The 25,742-nt window shown below is 45.4% G+C and overlaps 1 long non-coding RNA gene across 1 annotated transcript; it reads left to right on the forward strand.

Annotated features, from left to right (window-relative positions):
- The first annotated feature begins 824 nt into the window (after positions 1–824).
- On the forward strand, positions 825–22,547 carry LOC102567893 (uncharacterized). The gene is made up of 6 exons (XR_363869.4): positions 825–966; positions 1,999–2,096; positions 14,002–14,116; positions 16,991–17,138; positions 17,288–17,344; positions 22,194–22,547. It is a non-coding gene; the product is annotated as an uncharacterized LOC102567893 (long non-coding RNA).
- Positions 22,548–25,742: the final 3,195 nt, after the last annotated feature.

The raw sequence follows: 25,742 nt of genomic DNA on the forward strand, positions 1-25,742 counted from the left end.
TCCAGAACTCACACAACATTTGGCCTGACATTGCTCAGTTGACTTTCTAGGCAAGGTGCAAGGCCTCTCTATTCCCCAATCTTGGGGTGAGGGATGGCTAGCAGATGCCCAAATATCCAGGTTAGGAGGCTCTTGGGGGTTCTTACAAAGTAAATCAATTTGAATCTGATCTAAATAACAGACATAATAATGACTTCTTTGCTGCAGCAACAGCTGCCATGTAGCTGGGAATGGAGATTATCTTGGGTTTATGGAAATATGTCACCCTGATGCCTGACAGAGCATTCCACATAGCTCAGAAGTTGGCTCCTGCTTGGTGGATCCTTTTCCCTGTGTACGTGACTGCCCAGAAGTCAGGTTGAGCACTGAGTGGCTTTAACCATGCTTCTACCTTTGGACTACTGTTCTTGGATGTTGGCACTCCCTTCGTGGGTTTGCTTTCTCACATTCATTGTAGTGTTTGGTGTCTCTGTGGCACCCGTGGGGACAGCGCATTCTGTGATGTGGGGAGAGGAGTATATGAAGCATACGTGAGCTGCTTACCCCTTCAGGTATGTCTGGAAAGAACAAACATGCTAAGTTTGGACTACCAGGCATATCTCTGTACAGAACAGGCTACCACATGGCATTTGAACATCACTGGTGACTCTTACTATTTGCTTTTTTTTTTTCACTGACAGCCAGATTTCAAAAGAGTTCCTATTTAAAACACCTAAAACCTCATGTCAGAAAGTCAGTGGGCCCTTTTCACAAGAAGCAGGTCCTTTTATTTTTATAAGCCCACTTCATCTGTGTCTGGGTAATTGTTTTCCATTTTAGGTGGATAGAAGACACCTGGTCTCCATAAAGGCTTAGGGCCAGGTGAGGAGTGGAGGGGGTTTGTTTCCTGTTTTGCCTGAGTGTGTTGTTGGAGCCTCACCAGGATATGAAGAGCTGCTGGAGAAGAAAGAAGGAAAAAGCTCAAAGGTAGGAGAGCAGTATTGGGCTGTCTGCTAATCTTTTTGAGCCAAGGGAGGAGTGAATAGAACATCTCGAGGAGCTGGCATTCTGGGCAAAAGCTGGGAGCTCAGGGGAATGTAGGAGGGATTACGAATTTAAGCATAGGGTGTGCAGATGCTGATTGCTTTGTTCTGTTTGACGGCTGGTGTTTGGTTCAGAGGCACTGGAGGAAAAACTCAGAGTCTACCACTTTGACTGAAGAAGGGTTCTGTAGAAGCCCCTGGCTGACCAGTTTGGGAGAAGAGCTTGTTTGTTTTTATTTAAATGCCTTCTATTAACAGACTAAAAGGTATTAGTGGACTCAAAGAATATGCATGGAGTTTTTCAGTGGCACTGATGAGGAGTAGGGGTCTCTACTCAACTGTGTGAAGTGCTCTAGGAAAATATGCCTTGCAACCCCAGTGTAGGCATTGCAGATCTGTCCTTAATGGTGTGATTCAAGTCTCTGTGGAGCCCTAGACTAATGCCCATGCCTCTCTAGACTTAGGGTTTAAGTGGGGTATAGACCTTAGGCTGCATCATGTATGCAGGGATAAATTTTACTGCATGGTCTTAGTCCATCTCCCTTTGGCCTCACAGAAAGGGCTGGAATAGACCCCTGTGAGAATTGGTTTAGGCTTTGATTGGAGAAAACTCTCCTAACCCTAATAGGGTCATTCCATGTGCTGTAAGGCTTTTGGTTGCAGCCAGGTGAGAGCAGTCTGAACCTCCAGTTCTCTAATATCTCCCCCTCTTTGCACTCCTACCCAGCTTTCTACAATTTCTGTTTCTTCTAGAACACCTCAAACTGCTCCCATCACCTACAGTTCCTGCAGGTTTAGACAATAATGTTTGTGTTAAAGTTTGCATAAATAACAGATCCAGAAATGGATAAAGGCTAATGAGGTGAGGAGGATGACTTACAGCAATGAGTGAATAAGAAAGGGGTGGCTTTTCAAAAGTGCCCGTTCAGAAATGATGCTGGCCCAGACTAATGCGCTAAATTTTACTTCTTTCAAGGCCTCCTTCCTTCCACAGATAGTGTGAGGGACCCAATTCTCAGCCTCCATAAACCAACCCAGCTTCACTGAAGTCTATGCAGTTCTGCTGCTCATCAGGTAGGTATGTAACTTGCAGTTTTTAATGGCAACATTATTTATGCCCCATGCATGGAATGCAGCTGTGACTTTCTGGCTGGTAAAGGGACACATTTGATATTTACTGTGAGATCTTTATATTTCTTTCAAACTTGCAAATGCAATCTGGAATATATCAAAACTATAAGCAGTGTCTTGTCACTGGCAAAAATGCAAAAGGGACTGCTAATGGGTTGAAGTCTGTCACCTTTGAGGCTGTCCAGGCTGCAGGAAGCTGCTACTGTCTGGTGGCTTTTTAGGGCACCTATACACAAGCGCCGAGGCTGCTCCAACGTGCTGAAATTCCAGTGTGTTAGAGCAGACTCTATTAATCAAGTTTGCTGGAACGTGGCAATTGCCACGCTTCACCAGCCTCCTGAGTCTTATGTATCACTGTCACTGTACTTAAAAATGGCAGTGAGGGTGCTTGAACTAAAGCTTGTTCGACCAAGCTTTAGTTTAGGTACATCCGCTGCCATTTTCAAGTGCAGGGATGCTGATACAGGAGATGCAGCAGTGCTTTAGAGTGACTCCGAGATCTGCTTCAATTAAAGTGCTGCCTCTCCCACCCCAGGCCATGTGTAAAAGTGTGCATAGTGGCCTGTGAGACCCCATCCAGTGGATAGTCTCAGTAGGTGGCTGCAAACATCAGATGATCCCATCACAACTGAGCCAGGATTTAAAGGACTGTGGAGATGGGCCTTCCTTCTCTCCTGAAGAGGGACTAGGTGATCTCTTGAAGGGACAGTTGTCTAGCATCACTTATGTAGATACCCAGGAGCATAGTGGCATACCTGCCAAAGGAAATCCTGATGCAGCAGGTCCCTTTAGTTGGAACAATGCTAGCTTGGCAGGTCCCACACTGAAATTCCTGTTTTTGAAGATGATCCATGGTGAAAATGGGCCAGGAAGAATGGCCAGGTGTCCTCTTGCTTTTGTCGCACCTATAGGGTCTTGGAAGAAGGCAGGAAGGGGTACAAGGCAGGACAACTCTTGGACTCTTCTCATCTGCTTCAGGGACTGACATGGCCTTTGTCAGCTCCAGCACAGGGGAGGGGGCAAAGCTGCTATTGCTTCATCCTTATGCTGGGATGATTTTTTCTAACTCTGTTTCCTGGGCTGACCTCAGCACTAAATTAACTCAGAATAGAGAAGGAATAAATTTAGCAAAAATACAGCCAGTTCTTTACCCAGGCAAGGGTCAGAGCTGGTTCAAAGAGACAGATGTCGCTGTTATTCCTTTTGAACTTTATATTTGTATGACACTTGAAATTAAGCTGGAATATCTAGACATGGGCAAATTGGATTAGCTGACTATGAATTATCATGTAGTTTCTCTAAACCCACAAAGGAAAGAACAAACAAATTGAAGGGATCAAAGCCCTAAAATCACAGTGTAGAAATTAAATATGTATTGTCTGAATGAAATAAAGCTGCTCCATAAATAAGTCACAAGAAGAGAATTCAAGTGGGGTGGGAGAGAGGATCTGATCCTACACTCATGGTGTTCCCTGAAGCCTTTTATTTCACTGCTGGGGGGTTTGAGAAACCTAGGGAGCCCCAGTGCAATGATTCTGTACCTGATATATAGTATTGTTGGCTACAAATGTCCAACTCGGGATCCTTAAAATTCTGGTTTATTAGGCAGATTGAAACACTGTAATGAGTGAAATCATAAACCATGGGGCTGGTCCTTCCCCACGCACACGCCTATCTCACAGGTGCTGGAGTCTGCCGTTGAGGCTTCTTTCAGTGTGGTGTTATCTTCCAGAAAGGGGTCGCCGGCTGGTCCTTCTGGCTGGACAGGTCGGGTGCTGGTCAAGTTGGAGATCAAGAGGGCACCACTGAGGGTCACTTTTCAATGCTTTTTATCTGTCCTTGGCAGACTTTGGTGACTCCCCAGTTTTCAGGGTTGCCCAATCCAGGGGTTGTTGACCCTCGTGGGATTTCCCCCCTCGGTGGCTACTGGATGGCATCTGTCAGCCCCAGGGGTCATCCGCATGTACGTGCAGGTTTGGGAGTCCGTTGATGAATTTTGAATAGGGCTCTGGGAGTAGTCGATCTGGAGATACTCAGCCCAAAAGTTGGTCCCTGGCATTGATGAACTCAGGCCAGGGCTTCTAGCCCTTGAACAGTGACATTTAGAGATGTCCTGGTTGCTACATTGCAGATCAGCCAACGGAAGAACTCAATAGAAGACAGTTTCCTTAGGTGTTAATAGCTGCCTGCTACCCTGTTACACATTCAATCACTGATTCACTCGCTCTTTCAGGGGCCTGCCTGATACAGGGAAGGGCAGTTTGATTCCTGCCCTTGTTAACATTGTTACAATGTATAACTTACTTATGAAACTAAACACATTTAGTTGAAAGTTGAAAGGTGAGGAGTATAAAATATAAGCTACAAAAGTAATGCCATGGCACACAAATAGATAAAAATACCAAAATACAAGGGGAGATACAAAATGCACACACACAAATTTCAAAACACAATTCCTTATCTTAAAGTGAAAGAAAGAGGAAGGAAGAAAAGGTAGAAGAGGAAAAACATATCCAAGGAGGGGAGAGCAACTGCAGGCAAGAGGAAAAGGGGCTTTCTGCTACAGTATCAGTGATCCTGTAGGTGTGCTAGGTGCTAAATACAAAGCAGCTGGAGAAATGCCCTCACAGAAATCTCCTCCCTGCCATCCACATTGCCAGCACCACACCCTAGTGATGAAATAACCAGTCCTTAAGGGACTGGGGACCTCTGGGTGGAGGGCCTGTACCCTTATCTGTATCAGCTAGATTGAGGGTGTGTGCCCCTATATATGTTTCTGAGCTCTGGTGTCTCAGATTATGCGAGAATTGTGGAGATGAAAAGCCCAACTGCAGATGAGGAGCATATTCTAGCAAAAATCTCCACAAAGTCTTTAGGGACAGCCTTCTCTGTAGTGATGCACATCAATTGCTTCTAATGCATTGGAACCTAATAACCTGTTAAGAGGTTGATTAGTGAACACTGTGTCGGCAAAGAAGTAGAATTTTGTATCCTCTACAGTAACTTTCTAAAACAGTTGGAACCCCTTGGTATCTAGAAGTCCCTACTATGGACTAGGTTTGGGGTACTTACTGCACGTATATGGTATCGTGGAGACTGTATAGACAGTCAGAAAGCCCAAGGCTGAATTGATTGTCTTTGCAAGTTAGTCTAAACTGCACAAATTAAACTGAAACAGAAGTGAACAGACATTTATCTTTGATTCAGGAAATGCAACCATGTGTGCAGTGGCTCAGGCCAGAAGTTGGGGGGCACTAGAGCCTGGCTCGCAGCCTGCATGTTCACTTCCTCTTCCTGCTGCTCCCAACGTCTTTGGGACCAGAATTAAAGCAGAAGGACTTTGCAGGATTGCTCATCACTTCCTCTTCCTGCTTTCAGATCCCTCTGGGATTTGTAGTCCACAGTCACTGCTGGCTGCAAGTGTTAACTAGGGAAGGGGTGTTTAACACTATGAGTACAGCACTCCCTGACCCCAGACCTGGGGTTTGCCTGGGGAGGGCAATGTTCTCCCCCTTCCCCCCCCCCCCCCCCCCCCCATTGTCAGCCAGCCCACACTGCTCCAACTTGGGAGCAGAGGGGTTGGGGGGGGGGGAGGGGGGGCAGCTGTGTTCTCTGGAGCAGGCAAGCACAGCCCAGCCCAGCCCAGGGCTGCAAAGTGCCTATATTCTTGCATTGCTTCAGCTGACATACCCACTCCCGTGGCTGACTACTGCCTCCCGAGTTGGGGGGGTGGGGCATGTCGTCTCTCCTCCCCCACTCCCCTCCCCCCCCCAGAGGCCAGTCAGCGACCAGGGGGAGTCCCTATGTAGCCAGTCTCCCCGACTCAGAGACGCCGGCACTCACGGGAGGAGGGGGGACACCAGTGCTCCTGCCTGCTGCTGCCTAAGTGGGGAGCACTGGCTATCAGGGGGTGACACCCCCTATGCATTGCCACTGCTCACTCCTACCCATAAGGGAGAAGTTCAGTCTCCATGGTTCATTAAATATTCAGATTTTGAGAGAGGGGCTCTGGGAGCTATGTAAACTCGTCTGTGGATATAAAACCAGGGTAACCATATATGTGGCCTGACTGCTTTGTATCTTGTGGCTATGGATGTGAGAGTCTTAATCTAAAGAAAGCCGTGATATGGTTTCATAGATTTCATAGACATTAGGACTGGAAGGGACCTCACGAGATTATCAGGTCCAGCCACCTGCCCAAGGGGCAGGAAGTCAGCTGGGGCTGGATCACCCCAGCAAGATAAGCATCCAAGTGTTTTCTTAAAGGTGTCCAGAGTAGGTGCTTGCAGTGCTTCTGGGGGGAGTCTATTCCAGACTCTGGAGGCTTGGATGGTAAATAAGTTTTTCCTTATGTCTAGTCTAAAATGATCTTCCAGCAGTTTGTGACTTTGTCTTCCTTTGCGGAGCCCTGGGGAACAAGCATTCTTCCAGTTCCTGATGCACACCCCTTACGTACTTACTAGCAAATACCTGTTAAGAATGATGGGGGGCTGGGCGGGGACAGAGGTCTGTGTCCACTCCCTGCTCCCCCAGCACTTTGGGCTGAGGCCCACAGTTGCAGCAGCAGGGTGCAGCCACTGGTAAATCCCTGCCACCCCCCCCCCCCCCTTCCCTTCCCACTCGCCTCCCTGACTGCTTTGGCGGGGGGGGGGGGGGAAGGGGGGCAGTGCCAGCCCCTGGCTCCAAGAAGCAGACTTGGCCTTGGCCCCCCGTTCCATCCCTTTTGTTATGGTGGTTCTCTGGTCCCCACCATCTTCCTCTGCCTCCAAGGTCCAGGGGAGGGAGGCGAAAGCCAGCTCCTCTGGCTTTACCCCCTTCCCTCTAGCTCCTCAGTCCCCACTGTCATGGCAGTGCTCAGCTGTCTAGTTCCATCTGTGTAGAGCACTCTGAGTGGCTGCTGAGATGGCCAATCGAAGTGTGAATAAGCTTTATGAACAGACGGGCTGATCAAGACTCTTATAATATGTACTTATAGGCTGCCACCAAGTCACCCCTGAGCTCTCCAGGCTGAAGAGTCCCATGGCTCTTAGCGTCTCCTGCTCTCTTGACCTCTGATAATGTATGTGGCTCTTCTCTGGACTCTTTCAAGCTTCTTCACATCCTTTCTAAACTGTGGAGCCCAGAATTGGATGCAGTACTCCAGCTGCAGCCTCACCAAGGCTGAGTACAGCAGGAAAATGACATCCTGTGTCTTGCTTAAGATGCATTGGTAGATTCAAACCAGAGTTGTATTTGCTTTTCTGGCTGCAACATTGCATTGGTCATCTTGTGGTCAATCAAGACCCCCAAGTCTCTTTTGGTCGTGGTGCTAGTGAGTATAGCACTGCAGAGCCTATAAGTGTGGTGTGGGTTTTGTCTCAAGGTGGTGCACCTTCCATTTCTCTGTGTTGAATGTCATCAGGTTTTGATCCGCCCACCTTGCGAGCCTGTCCAGGTCAGCCGGAATTGCCAGCCTATCCTCTAGTGTGACCACACTTCCCCACAATTTGGTATCACCTGTGTACTTAGCCAGTCTGCTTCTGACACCCCAATCTAGATCACTTATGAAAAGTTTAAAAAACCCCTCAAAAAAACTGACACTTGGTGACATGGCCCTTCAAAGCATTCTTCCCCTGTCCCCTCCCCCTCCCTCTACCCCATAATGAACTAGAGCAGAGTTTTCTCATGCTTTCAAACTCTGAACCTGCTCATTTGCACACAGCTGCTGTGATGCAGTTTGTTCCAGGAGCGTGCCTGAGTTTTGGCCCCCTGCATGCTTAGCCTTGTGAAGTCACTTATGCAGTACTAGGAGGCCTGCTGCCCCACACTGGAGTCTGCTTGTGTTATCTTGCAGCCTGTTCTATGCATGTTATTGTAGCTGTTGGGACAAAGGTATGTTTTCAAATTTATTTAATGGACATGGATGCAAGTTTTGCATGTAGATTGGTTTAAACTTGGCTTAAGGTGGTAGAAATCAGTGGTTCTCAATCTTCTTAGACTCAAGGCATCCCTTGGGGTGGGGATGATCAGGGCGGGTGGAGGGGGTGGAATGCCAGCTCTGAGCTTTCACTTGGTTTTTGACTGCAGGAAAGTAATAGAGTAGTTTTTCTGTTGCAAAGAACTCAAAGCCCACAACAGGTCAGAATACCTGTGATACTGGATCCCCATTTGAAATCTGTGTTTGTCTTGTGATGTGTTTGTACACCTAACAGTACTACTAACATTGTGTGGCACCTTTGAAAGGATCTCAAAGCACTCCAGGGTGCTGGGACCTCCTGGCTGAAAATCATTGGTGTAACCTGTCCCTGTAAATTTAAGGCATTAAACCAAACAAATGTAACCAGGTAACTTCTGTGTGAGTGCATTTGGTTTCTTCTGATTTTAAATATACTTAAATAAATACAAGTTCTGAGTCTAACACCCTTTCCAAACAGCAGCATTTTAAACTAATTGATAGCAGTTGGTCAAAGACCACCAGTTCAGTTTACAGGGGTCCTGAAATAGCCATCAGACAAACAGTGAGCTGCACAGTTAAAGAACACAACCCTGCACATTCCCCTTCTGTTGCATGTACATCCCTATTTAATTTTATAGAAGTAAGTCTCCACAAGTGGACTAGAGGAGAAGGGGGACTGGAATGCGACAGCTGTTCATGTCTGCCCGGTAGACGCAGGGTGTATGTTGTGAAATGACTGTAGGTGGGCTGGGGGAGGGGGCTTGTTCCCCAGGAAAGTATTCAGTAGCTCATGAATGAGGATGCAGCACAATCAGTCATTTTAACCTGCATTTTTACAACACTCTTGTGGAAAATCCTCTCCTGGTGCTTTCCATTAATACTGATTTTTTTTTTTTAATTTTTTATTTTTTGTAAAGGAAAAAAAAAGACGGAGAGAGATGCACAGCAAACAACATTAACTCCATCACCGATCAAGCTTAAAAGCTTTTCCCAAGAAAAATGTCTCGAGATGGCTGTTAAACAATTGCAGAGTGGGCTCAGATCTCTTGGGGACAGGGGAATATTGTGCAAAAGAGTGCCGATTGCAAAAAAGCATGAGTTCCAGCATATTTCTGCTGAGTGCTCAGTACGACTTATAAACCCTTCCTCTGGATCCTGAGGGGCGAGCTAAGACATATGGCAGGAGAAGGTCAAAGTCGTACAGTAGACCAATTCCCTACAAAGCCTTGGAAGTCAATAGAAGAATTTAAAACTCAGTCTGGCACTTTATGGGAAGCCAAAGCAGCCTCTGCAAGCACAGCAATAGTGCGATCAAAACCATAGCCTTGGCAGGGGCCATTCTACATGGGCTGAAGATGATGAATTGTCTTCCAAGGCCAAAATGAAAAGGAGTTACGATAATAAAACCTCCGAGGAAACAAACACAGCACCAGTGTTTCCAGCTTCCAGGGCAGGAGGGATGGGGGTTGCCTGGCAACACAGAAGATACCATAATATGCCTCTGCCTTCCTTGATGGCATTTTATCAGTCTCACAAAACTGAGGCCTACTAAAAAATGAAATTTGAAGCCTATCTCAGGCACATGAATCCACTTTCTAGGGCCATGTGACTACAACGTTGGTTCTTCTTCCTTGTACATTTAGGTCTACTGCATAACTGCCTCCTCTCCTGACCCTTGCATCTCACTCTGGCTGCATTCAGGGCTTGTCCTCGTGTAGGTGCTATCCATCCCCTTGCTCCCCTTTTGCTTACACATGGGTCCCTCCTCCCTCACTGTGACTACATACCTGCCCTGCTTTCCTTCTTTATGACTGGCACTCAGCCTCTCTGCCTCCTACTGTGCTGCATATATGACCCTTCTCCCTCAGTGCAGCCACAAATTCACTCTTTTCCTCATCTCACTTTTGGCCTAATGCTTAGTCAGATGTCTTCCTCTCTTGTCCTGGCAGCTGCCTGTGCACTCTTACTTACAGAACCAGAAAATTAGGATTGGGAGGGACCTTGGAAGGCCAGCTATTCCAACCCCCTGTCCAAAGTGGGACCACCCCCACCTATATCATTCCAGCCAAGGCTTTGTCTACCTGGGGTCTTAAAAATGTCTTGGGACGAAGGTTCCACAATCTCTCTGGGTAACCTGCTCCAGTGCTGTATTACCCTCCTTATGATAGTTTGTATCTCCCCTTTCACCCCACCAATATCTAACCTAAACTTCCCTTGTTGCAACTTGACCATTGCTCCTTGTTCTGCCATCTGCCACCATTGAGAAGAGTCTAGCTCTGTCCTCTTTGGAGCCACCCTTCAGATAGTTGAAGGCTTTCCTTGACAGCTTTTTTTTTTTTTTTTTAATTCCCCCCTTGGTCGTCTTTTCTCCAGACTAAATAAGTCCAGTTCCCTCCAGCCTCTCCTCATACTTCACAATGTCCACTCCTTCCCCTGCACTGTGACTTGCTCTGGCTGTCCCAGCCTATTGGTTGCTCCCCTGTCCTTTTGCTTGTGACTAATCCAACCTGTTGTTTGGTCTTCTCCCCTTTCCTTCTTCACTGTGCACCTGGCATTCCTGTTGCTTTGTGCAACTGGCCTTGTTTTGCTTGTGGTTTTTCTGCCCTTTTAGATCATGGCTGCATTGGGAGTAATCTTCTTGCATGTGCATAGGTGGCAGAAGGAGGGGGGCTAAAAGGGCTTAGCACCCCTGCCCCCCCCCAACATGGGGCAGTGGTAGGGCTGCAAGGAACCCTGGCCAAGGGCTTCCAGTGGCTATAGCAGGGGTGGGGAGGGAGGGAGTGGGGCTGCAGCTAGGGGAGGGGCAGGCACTGCCCAATTTGCAGAGCATGGGACTGAGCTGTGAGTGGTTTGTCTGGGGGCATGGCTTCTGCTGCTATACCTTGGGGGGAGGGGGGGCGCATGCCCTTGGATCTCTGTGGGGCAGGGCAGGCTGCTGCTGTGACCTAGGGCAGGGGTTGCGCCAGGCTCTTCCTGGGGGTGACTTGGGGTGGGCGTGGGTGTCCTGGGGGCTCAGTCTTTTCCAGGCTGGTGGTGCAGCAGAGCTTGGCCCCACTTTGGCCCCCAGCTCCAGGCCCTCCTGGGCAGTGTGGTGAGGCAGCTGGAGCCAGTGTGGGGCTTGGGGTGGGGTGCAGATTCGTTACCACGGGCCGGCAACACCGGGCAACGACTGTGGGGGAAGGAGCGGCTGCATGGGCACAGCAGGCCCTGGCCCAGATCATGGGCTTGGCTCCCTTCCAATCCTTGCCCTTTACTCCACCAAAAAAAATGTTTGTTTGTTTGTTTGTTTTTCCCCCTCCCTCTGCGTATGTGCTTGTGACAGGTTTCCCAAACATCTCCCTATCAAATTAGGCTTGGTCAACAATTGCAATGTTAGATGCAAGTGGTGATGAGAGCAGTAGCCAACAAGCCTGTTGCAGGGCCAGGCTATATAGGCCCCATGGATCTGGAAACCTGGCCACGGGGGAGCAGTAGCACTGCTCTCCTGCCGCCAAATTTTTGCACCTGCAAGGCGTTCTGGGGGCTGGATTTGGCTGGCAGGCAGGGTGTTGAGCACTCCTGGGCTAAGGGGTTGTAGTACATGCATGGGGATAGAAGTGCTTATTTTGAGGCAGAGGGCATCAGTAAAATAAATTAAAAAAAAAAAAAAAGCCTGGTTTAACTTCAGGTTGTAGACTGGTGCTGCCATCTAGGATTAAATAGTAAATAGCTCTTCCCAGATCCTTTCTGTTCTCTTCCCTACACATTACAGCCTGGGTCACAGTCATTGTTAACCCACCCTCATTCTGCTGTGCCCTTTGAAGGGACCAGCCCAGCCTGGTGGAGTTGTTTTGTCTGGCAAGGCACTTCTGCATAGAAGGATTTAAAAGAAACACCCAGACACACACCCTACTTCTCCTTCCTCTCCCTCCCCCTTGGAAATGGAAAGATTGATGCTCCCACATATGGTGCTCATCCTCACACAATACAAGGACTATTGTTCATCAGCTTGATTTCTTTATAAAATTAGTATTATACACTCCTTTCTCTGGAGCCAAGTTAAGGTAAGTCTGTGGCAAAACTCCCATTAAGTGCAGTGTTCTTTTTTTCCTGGTTCCCAGAAGGAATGTGTTGTACAGGGGACTTATTAAAGTGTGAACTTCCATGTAGGAGATCACTTGCTAGCTTTCTGCTGAAGAGCTGAGGCTGTGCTTGTACTACTAGTCACAGTTTTCCTCACACCCACCATCTATGCAGAAATTCCCACGTTTGATCAAATGCAGCAATCCACCTTGACCCTGGAAGTGCTGTTGAACTTCAGGTTAACCCTGCTTCCCTCCCAATTTGTCCCTTTCTGCACTCTGTTTAGGACTTTCCTGTGCACTGCAGGTTTTGAGGAGAAAGAAGTTTGTTACTAATAACCTCCCATTCCTGACATCCAGCCTTTCTGTCCTCGCTTCCTGCCTCTGTTACCTGTTTTTACAGCTGAGCCCAGATGAAGAGGCAAGCAATTTATACAGTGATTTCTGGAAGGGTTCTGCTCCAGGAATAGGAAATGCAACAAGGATGGTTTCAGTGTGGGCTGCAAGGTTGGCTATATATGGGAAAGAGTAGCACACATCTTGCAGTGCTTCAGGACAGTCCTCATTCAACCCTAAATTTCAATAACCATACAGATCTGCTGTAAGGCTAGACATGCTACACTAGCTGTGACCTGTGAAATCTGTGTGACTGTCCTAGTGTTTGACATTTGGTGCTCAACCCCAGCCTGTGGACCAAATCCAGCCCATGGAGCCACAGCATCCAGCCCACCAGGTTTCCCCTGAGTCAGAAACTTAGCAGAAAGGAGGAGTGGCAATTAATGCTGTTACCCCTTCCCCCACCACTCAGTTTCCAAGCCCTGGACTGCCCCTCTCCTACACTGCTGGATCTGGGCTGGGCTTTCCTTGCCTGCCCTCCACACCAGATTGGACTCACCGGCTGGATCCAGTCTGCAGAAGGACTGGGTGCCACCTATCTGGCCCTCAGGGCAAAAAGGTTGAGCACTCCTGATCTGGCACCATGGCAGATGTCCCTGTCTGAGCTTGCTGGCATGTTGGTGTGGTGCTCCCACTCTAAGCTCAGTCAGTCTTTTCTACAACTGGGCCAAAGAGCTACTGAGCTTTCTGAGCTCACTACCATGTCAGCATGGGCTCTGACTGGAGCCACTGCTTTTGCACATCTCCAGTGGGTGAACATTGCTACTGGCAGTGATAAAAAGGAGGATGAGTCCTCCTTTTTATCACTGCCACTGAATTTAGCAGCTGATGACTGCCAAGCTCAGAGAGTTTACTGTGCATGCTAAATTCCAGCAGTGTTTTTCTATGTGGCCCTTGATTCTTTTCTGATTTTGGGGGTTTGACCCACTTGTAAAGAAGGTTTACACCTGTGCTGAACCACACACATACATGCTACATTAAGATGTAGAATCTCCTGGCCTAAAGATAGATTTCTCTCAGTCCAAACATCCAATACCACCTGAGCTGGGGGTAGGCATCCCCCAGAACAAATGCCAGAGCATGGCACACAAAGGCTTTTTGCTTGGCACGTGCACCTTGGGGTGAACAGCAGGGAAGGGGCTGGGGCTGTGCTGCCACAACAGGGATTGGGCCCCATGTGGCTACCCCGCTGTCTACCCCAACATCTTACAAGTTGAGGTTGTGGGTATTTTTGTCACACTGCCCAGAAATGTTGCTGACCCCTCATCCAATCTGTGTCTAAAGAATCTGCAAAATCTCATTAATCAGCCATATTCGTTATGTGCCAACAAATGCCATTTACAGACAGTGTTATGTAGTACTTAAATGCTTGAAATGCTCCTAATATCTCCTTTCTCTCTTGCAACTTTGACTTCATCTTCTGACCTTCTGGATCTTCTGTTCTTTTACATTGAAGGTCAGGGAACAAGCCTGAACCCGAAGTTTGACAAAGCTCCACTCTGACCTTGATCTTTTTCCTTATCTCATCTGAACCTGCTTGCAAGAAGTGATGTTACTGTGCTTGGTTTAAGGTAGGCAGCCTCCCGGTCTACAACTTGATCTAATGGTATGCAAGTCTTGAGACAGTTAGTATGGGATGAGGACCATCATAGAACTTGTTTTAATGCCCCGTGGAATGTTTAGCTGCTCTGACAATGTTTCTCACCGGGGCATTGCAGTTAGTGTGTCTGAAAGTTGTGGGCAGCTAAGCTTTAATATCTTTGTGGATGTTGATTCTTTTGGATTAGTCCAGGATCTCACAGCTACTATAACAAGCAAGGTGCTAATGGGAGTACACATTGACTCAATGCCCTGGGCCTTGAATGTCACTGAGGGAGGAAACATTAACTATGGTATCTTTTTTTTCATGTCTTTGATCCACTTGTCTCATGAAGACAGAAGACATGAGAAATCATGCTATTAAGTCATCTGGTCCCATCAGCTAAGACTGGATGGGTTCATAGCAGGCAGATCCTGCCTGATTAACCTGGCTTCTTTTTATGACTGGGTCACAAAATGCTTGGATGAAGAAATAGAGGTAGATGTTATTTACTTAGATTTTAAAAAGGGCTTTAACACAATGTTGCACCCAATTCTTATAAATAAACTAAGCAGTTGCAATGTAAATTATTACACAGTCCGGCAGGTGGAAAATTGGCTTGTGGGATGCACCCAGACAGTGGTGATGGATGAGTTGGTTGCTACCTGGAGAAATGTGGGCAGTGGAGTCCCCCAAGGCTCTGTCCTGGGATCAGTGCTGTTCAATATCCTTATTAGTGACTTGGATGAGGGAGTAGAAAGCACTCTGTCCAAGTCTGCAGACCACACCACACTATGTGGGAGAGGTAAACAAACTAGAGGGCAGGGAGTGAATCCAGGCAGATTTGGAAGGGGTGGGGAAATGGGCAGAACAGAATAGGATGCAGTTTAACAAGGATAAGTGCCATGTGTTGCATCTGGGGAGGAAGAATCATCAACACTCCTACAACCTGGGAGGTAGCATTCTAAATAGCACAACTGCAGAAAGGGATCTTGGAGTCATAGTCAACTGCAAAATGAACATGAGTCACCAATGTGATGAAGTAAATAAGTAAAGCTAACTGCACTCTTTCTTGCATAAGTAGATGCATCATGAACAGGTCTAGGGAGGTGATACTTCTCCTCTGTGCGGCATTGGTCAGGCCGTAGCTGGAGTACTGCATCCAGTTTTGGGCACCGCACTTCAGGAGTGATGTGGATAACTTGGAAAGGGTTCAGAGGAGGGCCACCCATCTGGTTAAAGGCCTACAGGAAAACCCTATGAGGACCGATTTGAAGGACTTGAATCTCTTCAGCCTCCACAGGAGAAGTCTGAGAGGTGATCTTGTGGCCACCTATAAACTCATCGGGGGAGGAGAGGGGGACAGCAGTAAATGGGGGATATGATGTTTACCAGGGCACCATCAGGGTAACTAGAAGCAATGGCCACAAACTGAAGGAGAGCAAATTTAGAATGGACATCAGGAAAAAATTCTTTACAGTGTGGGTTGCCAAAATATGGAATATGCTTCTAAGGGAGGTGGTGCTATCCCCTTCCTTGGAGGTATTTAAGAGGAGATTGGACAAACACCTGGCTGGGGTCATCTGACCCCCAGTACTCTTTCCTGCCCAGGGCAGGGGTCTGATTCAATGATATAATAAGTCCCTTCCGACCCTGACATCTATGACTTTGAAGGAAAATATATTGTCCTATCAGATTATCTGTATGGTGATCAGTGGGATGCACAGTATTACAGTCTTCTGGCCATGATATTCACATCCTACATTCCCTCTTCCCAGTCCTTGTCCTCATGAATCAGCTTGGGGTGTGTGTGGCCTGCGATACAGTAAGTGGGAGCAAGATGACTTAATCCTTCCCTGGCAACTGAATTCACAGCAGGAGCTTCAGCTGATGGGACCTGGAACCCCTGGATCCTGGGTTAAATGTGAGGAGCTGGAGGAAAGCATTTCAGAGAGAGGGCCTTGGCTCTGGAACTTGCTTCTCCTATCAGTCTAGCAGTGCCTGAGTTTGTCCCCTCAGAAAACAGAGCGAGGTCTATCTTTTTCCTTGTGCTTTGTCTGCTATAGCTCTAACTGCATGGGCTAAGACGGGAGATTCTGTAGTCCTTTTTGCTGGGAGGGATTTTATTGATGCACTGGGGATGTCTTTGGTATGCACTGATTGATTTTCCCCTAAGGCAATAGATAGTTGCATTGAAATAAGCTGAAAATAATACATGGAGACTGTAACCTCTCTGGGGCATGGACTATTATTTGTTCAGCACATTTTATCTATTATAAAATGCCGTGTCCATCCATGGTGCTGTATAAATAAGCCTCACCGCAGTCTGTGAAGGCTACTTGTGAGCATCCTCAGCTGGAACACAGCCCACACATTATCTCCAAGTTACAAATACACTTCAGAACTCTGTCATAGGATTTTTTTTTCCACTGGGTCCCATGACCCTTTCTTCCCCAGGCTCTGGGGTAGCTGCTTGGTAAGGAATGGTGACCAGAATGTTACCCTTATTGTATCGACCTGAAAGAAATCTGATTTATAAGTAACCATTTGCCCTCCACACTGTAAACCTCACCTGGGGAAAAAAATGGCCATTTGGGGCCAAGGCACTGGGCTATTTTGCTGACACATTCTACTTACTGAAAAAAATAAACTCTTTGAAATATATGGGCTCAACTGGAATTTCTCTAATACCTGTTTTACTACACAAATGTTTTTCCAAGGGCCTAGCTTTGAGGTAGATGAGGATTTTCAAGTTCTTTCAGCTATCCCCACTAATAATAGTAATAAAACTAATAATGCATAGCCAGTAACACCCAGTCTGGGGCTTCCCCACTCGTGAGTTAATTCTGCTGTTCTCTTCCTGCAGAATCACCTGGGATTCATGATAACAAAACAGTGACTTCAGAACAACACTCCTCCCAGAGCCTTGTACTTGAAGCATTGATTTTTGCTTCCTATTACCATAGCAACAAGAGTCCATCTCTTCAGAAACTAGCCAGTGGAAACTACAAAAGGTAACCTTTTGAGAGACTTGAAATCCAGGGACCTTCCCCCAGGGGAAGGAGTCTGATGGAAAAGAGGCAGTTTCCAAGAGTCAAATGGGGTGCTCTAAGGGAGTGGAGTTCATGTTCTGCAAATACCAGTCTCTGCTGCTGTTTTTCAGGAGCAAAGTTCTTGAGTGCCTTGCTTCAGTCAAGGGAAAAGAAACTGGTGGATTTGGGTAAGTATCTGCTGAGTAGGCTCCACAAGTCTCTTCCTTCCATATACCCAATGCTTCGAGAGATCTCCACCCCACCATTGCTTTGCATGTTTGTTCTTTGCTGCTATCAAGGCAGAATATGGGAACAGCATTTGCCGTCTACAAGCTTGTCACCTTTTGTGCATTTCAACAGTGTGCTTAGCAGTCCAGTAGTAGGCTAACACAGAATCAGTTTTCAGGAGTTAAGCCATGAGTGGAGGAGCCATCTTCTGACTGTATTATGTGGAGACAAGTTGCCTTTGGAAGAGGAACCTGTTGAGTCTGTTGCTACTGTTTTATTAAAAAAACCCCAACCAAACAAAAAAACCTTTTACTTATGTCGAGTTGAGACTATTAAACAACAGCCAGTTGCTTTCTCCACCTCTCTTTTACATCTTCCACTTGCTACAGATTGGCAGGTTTATACAATTAGCCTGTTTTTCAGCCTTATTAAAGAATTTTATTTTTAGTTTAAAGTAGACCATTTAGGATTGTGATAAGGCATTGCCCACCTCTGTATGTTAACTTGCCATGGTTGTTTGCTCCAGTTAATGTGCATGGGTTGTAAAGGCTTCTTGGAAGGTTGGAGAAGAAAGTCTAAAATCTACCCTTGCATTGTGAGGAGTTTCCTCAGTGGAAAAGTTGTCTGCTCTGTAAGTTGGTACTGACAGGTCTTCTTGCAGAGCCACCCCCACAAAGTTCCAACAGAATCATAAATCCTGCTTGAAGGCTGCAGATTGCTGCCCTGAGGCAATTGGGTGGAGTTTCCCTGAGGTAGATGCCACATCAGAAACTAACTTTATTGAAGGATATTGGTAGCATTCAGCTTCTTTTGAAATTTCCAAAGCAGGTTGGGATTTCTTGATCTGCTCTTATTTAAGTCATTGCAGCTGCTGTTTACTTGCATTAACCACTGAAAAGCATCTTGATACGTAAGAAGTGAGGTATGTTAGGACAAGAATATATTTACCCCAACCTGTCTGTGGAGATGACAGGGCAGGCAGGGGATTATGCTTCTGGATATAGTCTCAAGAAGAGATTTTTGGGGTATTAAATATTTGATACACAAAGCTTATTTTAGCTTGATCCAGATTGGTGTTGCAGTGCTCTTAGAATTTAATTGGTTAGAGGAACAGACTTGAGAGCAGGTTGGTGTTTTTTTTGAGGCAAAGCCATTGTTGTGATAGCAGAGTGGCATTAAAACAATAGATCAACATGACAGAAGGAGCCACCAAAGGTGTTTTAAGATTCTGGGCCATCTGAATTTACCAGTTTTACATAAAGGCAGCACAAGCTCAAATCTTTTAAAATATAATGGGCATCCTGCTATGCAGCTCAATGAAACAGCAGTTTGGATTTTTATAACAAAGATCTGTCTCTGATCCATTTTAGAGATAATGCCAGAGTTTCAATATAAATCCAAGTAATAGATGTCTGCTACATAGGCACAATGTAACACTGCAATGCAGTTTAGGTCCTAGTAGTATGCCCCATTCTGTGATTCTCAGCTGGGTATGGTGGATGAGCAACAGGAAGAGAATAGAGCCATCCCCCTGGTTAGTGTCCTGCAGTGTTGCAGAAAAGGCCCCAGTTCACCAGACTAATAGCTCCTGATTCCTGATCTAACAACAGGCAAGGTTCTTTGGGTAGATGGGATATCTTTTATTAGACCAACTGAGTAGTTGGAAAGAAGTTCTTGGCAAGCTTTTGGGCGCAATCACCCTTCTTCAAGCATAGAAACTCTCTGCTGTTCTGAGACCAAGGAACGAAAGAAGCTAAAAGTGTGACAGTATGTCAGTGAGAATGTAAATAGGTGGAAATTAGGAAAACAAAAGATAGAGCAGGGAAAGGAGGGGGGAAAATAAACCCAAAGTTGAGTAAGAGAGAGTTTATTCTATAGTAGTAATAATTCAAGGTAGAAAAGAGGCTGACACTGAAAATGTAAATAGGTGGAAATTAGGAAGACAAAGGGCAGGAAAGAAGGGGAGAGGAGGAAGTGGGGGAGAGGAGGAAAAGTGTAAGAGGTCAGGTCTGGCATGTATCTGGTGAATCAGATGTCAGGCAGGTTGTAATGCGTCATAAATCCAATGTCTATATTGAATCCATGATTTTTGGATCCCGTAGATTTATGAAGTGAAGTTTGTAGGCTTGTCTACAAAAGGTGTTTTGTAAGTTCTGTTTGAGAATTAGAACTGAATGATCAGAGGGAGTGATTTGTCTTGTGAGAAGTATGGTCCCACAGGTAGTTGGGTATTTTTGTCCACACCGAAAATCTATCATTCTGGTACACAGTTGTTGTTTGGTTTCTCCTACATATTTTCCATCAGGGCATTTGATGCACTGGATGAGAGAGTATTTCTGGAGGTGCAGGTATAAGATCCAAGAATGGTGATGGATCTGTTATGGGGTGTGGTTATTTCGCACCAGAATGAATGCATTATAGGGTGTTAACCTGTGCTACGTACCCTTTAAATATTTTAAATAGTTTAAGGTTCTGCCAATTCAAGTGAGGGTTACCTTTGATTTGTCATTCCTCTAGCATCCCAGGGTGCACTATTCCTAGCCTTCCCACTCCTTTCTTCCATGAGCAAACTTTCAACCCTCCAGAACTCTGCTAGGCATGGGGGTAGTGCTGGCCTCAAACCAAAACCCCCTCATGCCCCCAAGGTGTGTGACCCCAGCACACTTTGACCACTCTAAGCACCCAGTACAACTTACCAGTTTGCTGCTTGTGCTAGCACCCCCTGGCCCCAGCTGGATGACTGTTGGTGTAAGGGGAACATTTAAAAAGCCAACTAACTTCTCTTCAGCAGCACATCAAGTTCTGTGGAAGGTGACTGGTGAGTAGTTAGTCCAGCTCCTCTATAAATTGGTAAGTTTTTCACCTGACCCCAGAAATCATTGTCCTGTTCTTTGCAAGACTGGATGGTATACTCATTAATCTTTCTTCAGCACTGCTTGTTGGACCAAAGGGCACCCTGCTTGGCAAGGTACTTGTACTGATCATAGATTGTGATGGTATGATTCTTGTTAAGTACAGTTACAGCTGCTTTTCTATGTCAGCCCTATGGTTGTCAATGCCCATATGTCTAATTTTGGCTGACAGGTAGTATGCAGTCAGGAAGACTTACTTTGAGAAATCTGTTAGGATTGGACTGGCCATAGGAAACTGCTGTGTTGCTACTGGCCAGATTAGCATGCAGATGAATTCCAGGACGTGTGTAGTGCTCTCTTTGCCAGTAAGATGCTACCTGAAAATATGGCTTCCTCTTAAAGTAGGTGAGACAGGTCAAGTATGCAGTGGAGGACTGCACTGGGAGGATCTTGGTAATTATTAGGTCCATGACTCCCATTCATTCTGGGGCTGCACCAGCAGAGTCTGAAAGGGTGAAGGGGGCTAGTCTTGTGCAAAGCATATTTAATCCAAATGGGCTGATGGTTGCTTGTGAGCCTCTTCACTAGGCAGTTAATACACCAAATTACCCTAGTGTATCTAAGAGCTCTGTGGCAGTAAGCATTGCTGCTGATTGTTACTAGGGCTGTGCAAAATGGCACTGTTCCATTTAGCCTTGAGTTTCAGCGGTTTGACAGAACAGTGTTTTGTATCAAATTTCATTTCAAGTCAAAACAGCTGTTCTGTTGCAATCTGTTGAAACAGCCTTTCTGTTTCGAGGTTTCACTGGGGGCGGGAAGTCTGCCCAGCTGGGCTGACTTCCCATCCCCAGTGCTAGATGGCACTGGTGCAGGGAGCAGCCCAGCTGGGCTGCTTTCTCATCTGCAGTGCTAGATCATGCAAGGGCAGGGGGAGTGGGGGTGGGGTGGGAAAGCAGCCCAACTGGGCTGCCCCCCTGCATGATCTAGTGCCATGGATGGGAAAGGAGCCCAGCTGGGCTGCCTCACTGCCCCCGGCGTGATCTAGTGTTGGGGATGGGGGTATCAACCCAGCTGGGCTGACTTCCCATCCTCTGCCAGATCTTGTGCTGGGGATGGAAAGCCAGCCCATCTGAACTGACTTCCCATCCCCAGCCTATGGTCAAAACGTCTTGACTAGCCTCATTTTGTTTTGAGGCTATTTTGATGGCCTATGTTTCTTTCCAGTTTTGCTGTTTTGACCTTGAAATTGGTTGAAACAGTGTCTAAGCGAAATGGCTGATGAAATTTCGCACAGCCCTGATTGTTACTATCTTTGATTCCCAGCTGGAGTCGCAGGCTCTAGCCATGGATGGTTCCTCTTGAATTGCTAGCTTTAATTAAAAGGGTACCAGCAAATCTCTGATGCTCTACCTGAACCACAACCTTGGACAGTTTCCCAGTTCTCAAGGAAGCCCCCTTGGTTTTATCCTTCAGCCAATGTGAAGTGATAGCAATGAGAGGGGTGGTTTTTTGTTTGTTTGCCCTTTTCAAAGCTATTTGAAAAAAACATATCTTACTATTTTGGCTTAAAAGTGCAGTGATGGCTGGATATCCTTATTACCCATTTACTTTCTTATGATTTGAAAAAGCAATGAGTTTGTGCTTTGAAAACTGGAGCTGTAAGTTATGTCCTTAAGGTATTACATGATAACGAAAATGTTGACAGGCCAGGCTATGTTTTTAAATGTTACTTTTTGCTTTTGTTTTTTTCCCTTTGGAATCTACCACTGCCAGCAGCACCTTTTAGTATTTCATCCAAGGTCTCTAAGCAAATCTCTCTAAATTTATTACATCATTGGGAATAGTAATTTTGAACTCGGCTTTTGCAATACTCCATATTTGTTACTTTCCTCCCACTGAGGGAGAAGCTGGTTTGTTGTTAGTTTTTTGCCTGATATAAAACATTTAATTTTAACAGAAACTGCCAAGAGAAAAATACATGTTGCCTTTCATACCCAAAGTGTCAACATCTTGACTGGACCATAGCAAAAATAATCTTAACATTGCATCTATATTCCTGCTGCCTGTCTTTTCATTCAAGAAATGCCATGCTGGCGATTTAAACGTCACTACATGCATGTTCTTCTTCAATGGGAGCACAAAAGGACTTCTCAACAGGTAAAGAAATAAACCATTAATACAATAGCTGTGACTTCCCACTGACTTTCTACTCAATATGTTTTCTGCCAGCTATTTAAAAACAAACAAACAAACAAAAAAAGGGCAAGGCAGGAGCATGTGAAGAGAATAAACCCATATAAATTTCAGTGAGGGCACGATTGCAGAACATGTCAGGAGCAGCAATAAGAGCTGTGAAAACTCTCATTAGGAGAGTCCAAACAATGTGAAACTGGTTTGGCTTGAGTTTCATTGCAAACCAGAAAGGAAAGGTCAGATTTGCTGAGGTTCACGAACCTCTGGGAGAACTGGAACTTTATTTCTAGTGAACATAGAGTTGATTTATTGTTTTTGGTTGAAACTGTGTTCAAACTCGGGGGAGTTTTTGTTATATGTGCTAAGTGACTGTCCTAGTTTGGAGTCTTCCCTACAAACTAAAGATTCACACAGTATGGCAAGGTATCCTGGTATAGGATAATCCTGCTCAGGTCAAAAATTCAAATGGTGCATTCCACCATTACAGAATTAGTCAATGGAATCGCTATACACAGATTAAACTACCCTCCGTGAAAACTTAGGCTTTTACTGAGGAGCTGAGCTTCACACACAAACTTTACCCACACTTCTTTGCCTAAATCCATAAACCAGCTCCCATGGCTTTTGTTTTTCCCTTTTTGGCATCAGCCATTCCACCCCTTTCACTGTTTCATGATGTGTACATACATGCTTAACCTTACCTCTTAACCCACCCATTTTTGGTCTTCTCTGGCAAACAGGGTGGTGAACCACTTGCCCTAAGAAGCAGTGTACCATGTAGCTTCCATATACCCATGTGCCCACTCTTCTGCTCGACTCCAAAGAAAATGATCCTTGGACAGAGCTCGGCTGTACCTAGGAAAGGACAGAGCAATGGGAGGAATAGTGGCAGAAAGACTGGATGGTATCACAGTGTTATAATATATAATAGCACTAACAAATATTATAATAACACCTATGAATCCTATCTGAGATCAGGGCCCCATTGTTCTAGGTTATATATATGTGTCCCCAAGATAGTCCATGCTCTAAAGAGCATCAAAATCTAGGTAGACAAGAGACAAAGAACGAGAGAGAGAAAGGATTGTTATTCCTTATTTTACAGACTAAGAATCTGTATCACAGCAGTGATTTACATAACTTGGTCTGGCTTACAAAGGAAGCCTCTGGCAAATGCGGAGAATTAACCCCAACCTGGCTCCCAGTCCAAAGTTTGGACCCCAGAACTGATAAATAAAGTGGGCATACATTCAATTCAATGCCAAGGTGGTAAAAAGCTGCTCTTGGCAACTAAAATCAAACTCTAATCTCTCACTCTTCTAACTCCTCAGCAAACTAGCAATAGCATGGACTACTACACTGATGTTCTCAGTGCTGCATTGGATTTTTCGTGTGTGTGCATTTCCTGCTGACTTTTTTTAAGCACAGTTTTTTGTTTTTTGTTTTTGCTGTTGAACCCCCCCCCCCCCCCCCCCCCCCCCTCCAAAAGTAAAAGTTCTGGCTGGAATAATCCACAGATAATTCAGCACCTGCCTTTCTAAGTAAAATAGGATGTTAATAAAGTACAATAGAGAATCACTAATACAATCCTATTTTTATGCTGGTGCTTTCATGTTTATACTGGAATAAGATTCGACTTTTAGATCTTTTTTAGCAATTTAGCAGAGTCAGGATTTCATTATTCTGACAGCACTATTGACAAAAAAAGCACATTAGAATTGGGTGGATAATGGTGTCTGGTAAAGGGGAAATTTTGCAAGGCTTTTATTTAAAAATGACCTGGACAAAATGGTAGATGCTATTCATGGTTGAGAATAATCCTCCATTAACAGAAGGATGGAGCAGATGACCTTGTGAGTCTTGTAACAGACTCAAATAAGTCAGAGATGGAAAGCTCTTCTTGGGTCAATTCATAGGCTTATTCTAAGCCAATGAATGATTATTTCTTATGGGTAGAAATTCTATTGGTTGGTGCAAGTCCAAATCAAAATGTTCCCAGCAATGGGATTCCCTTCACAAAAAGGCCATTTTGCACATCAGTGCCCTGATCCTGTAAAAATTTTAGTGGTACTGTTCACAGGGCATAAAAATAAGGGCTGGCATCAATGAAGTCTTAACAACCTTAATTGGATTATGCACCTGTGCAAAAATAAACCTGTGCACAAGTGTCCACAAAATTAGAGTTTAATTGTTCTTACCATTAGGAAGCTTTTCTTAACATTCAACCTAAATCATCATTTTGCTTCATTATTCCCTATTGCTATTATATTCGCTCCATTACTGGGATCCCCTCAAACAATCTCTTCCTATTGTCAAGGTTTATTCCTTTCAATTACTTCTAGACAGCTATTACCTTTTTCTGTAGGTAACATCAGAGGTTTAGGCAGTGCAAACCTCTCCACAGTGGATGAACTGTGATTTTACACACATGCAATGAATTGAAAGCAACATCATTATTCCAGCAGCATATCTTCAGCATCTGATCTAAACTTAATGCTAAAGCTGAATGGAACAGTTGTTTTTGTTCGCTTGCTTTTGGTTAAATGGTTCGAACAGCATGGATTCAAAATAGACTAGGTCTGAAATATCCAGCAAGCAATATAGTGAGATGGGGGAGTTTGGTCTCCCCAGCTCTGTAACTTGAACAGAAGACACTTTCCTGATTCCATCCGTGAATACCCTTACTGGTTTTGTACCTACCTCCATGCTTAGAGCAGATATTCATTCTGAATACGGGCTTCTTCTCTAAAACAGGAGATATCACACTGTTACAGTCGAGGAACCTGTCATTTGCTTTGTTACACTTTTAATGCTGACAGAGCACAAGACATTTTAAATAAAGATCTGTATGGCTGCAAACATATAGTAATAAATATTAACGGTAAGTTGTTAACCAAGAATCTGCAATTTATGCAGTGGCTGGTGATGCGCTGCTAAAAGTGACACATTGGTCTGGGGTTCATTTCTCATTTTTTCATGCTTTGGTCTCAAACCAGCTTACAAAGGAGTAGATGCATCAATATCCCTATTTTACAGATGAGGAACAGAGACGCTGGGAAATTAAGAGCACATAGTGAGTTGGTGGTATATTACAGGGAGCCAGAAATGTGTTTTTCATTTGTAGATTGTGAGGAGCAGTTTATTGTAAATATGAACTATGTTGGCTGGTTTGGGATGAGCACTCAAACTCCTGATATGTTTCTAAACCTGAGTTGCATGAACATATCTCTGAGAACAGAGGCTTTTAGTGTGAATCATCATCATTGATGCCTGGCTTCTGTATCGGGCACACTCCCCTAGCTACTTTCCTTAG

Source organism: Alligator mississippiensis, chromosome 8 (genome assembly GCF_030867095.1).
Source record: "Alligator mississippiensis isolate rAllMis1 chromosome 8, rAllMis1, whole genome shotgun sequence".
Classification (NCBI taxonomy): domain Eukaryota; kingdom Metazoa; phylum Chordata; order Crocodylia; family Alligatoridae; genus Alligator; species Alligator mississippiensis.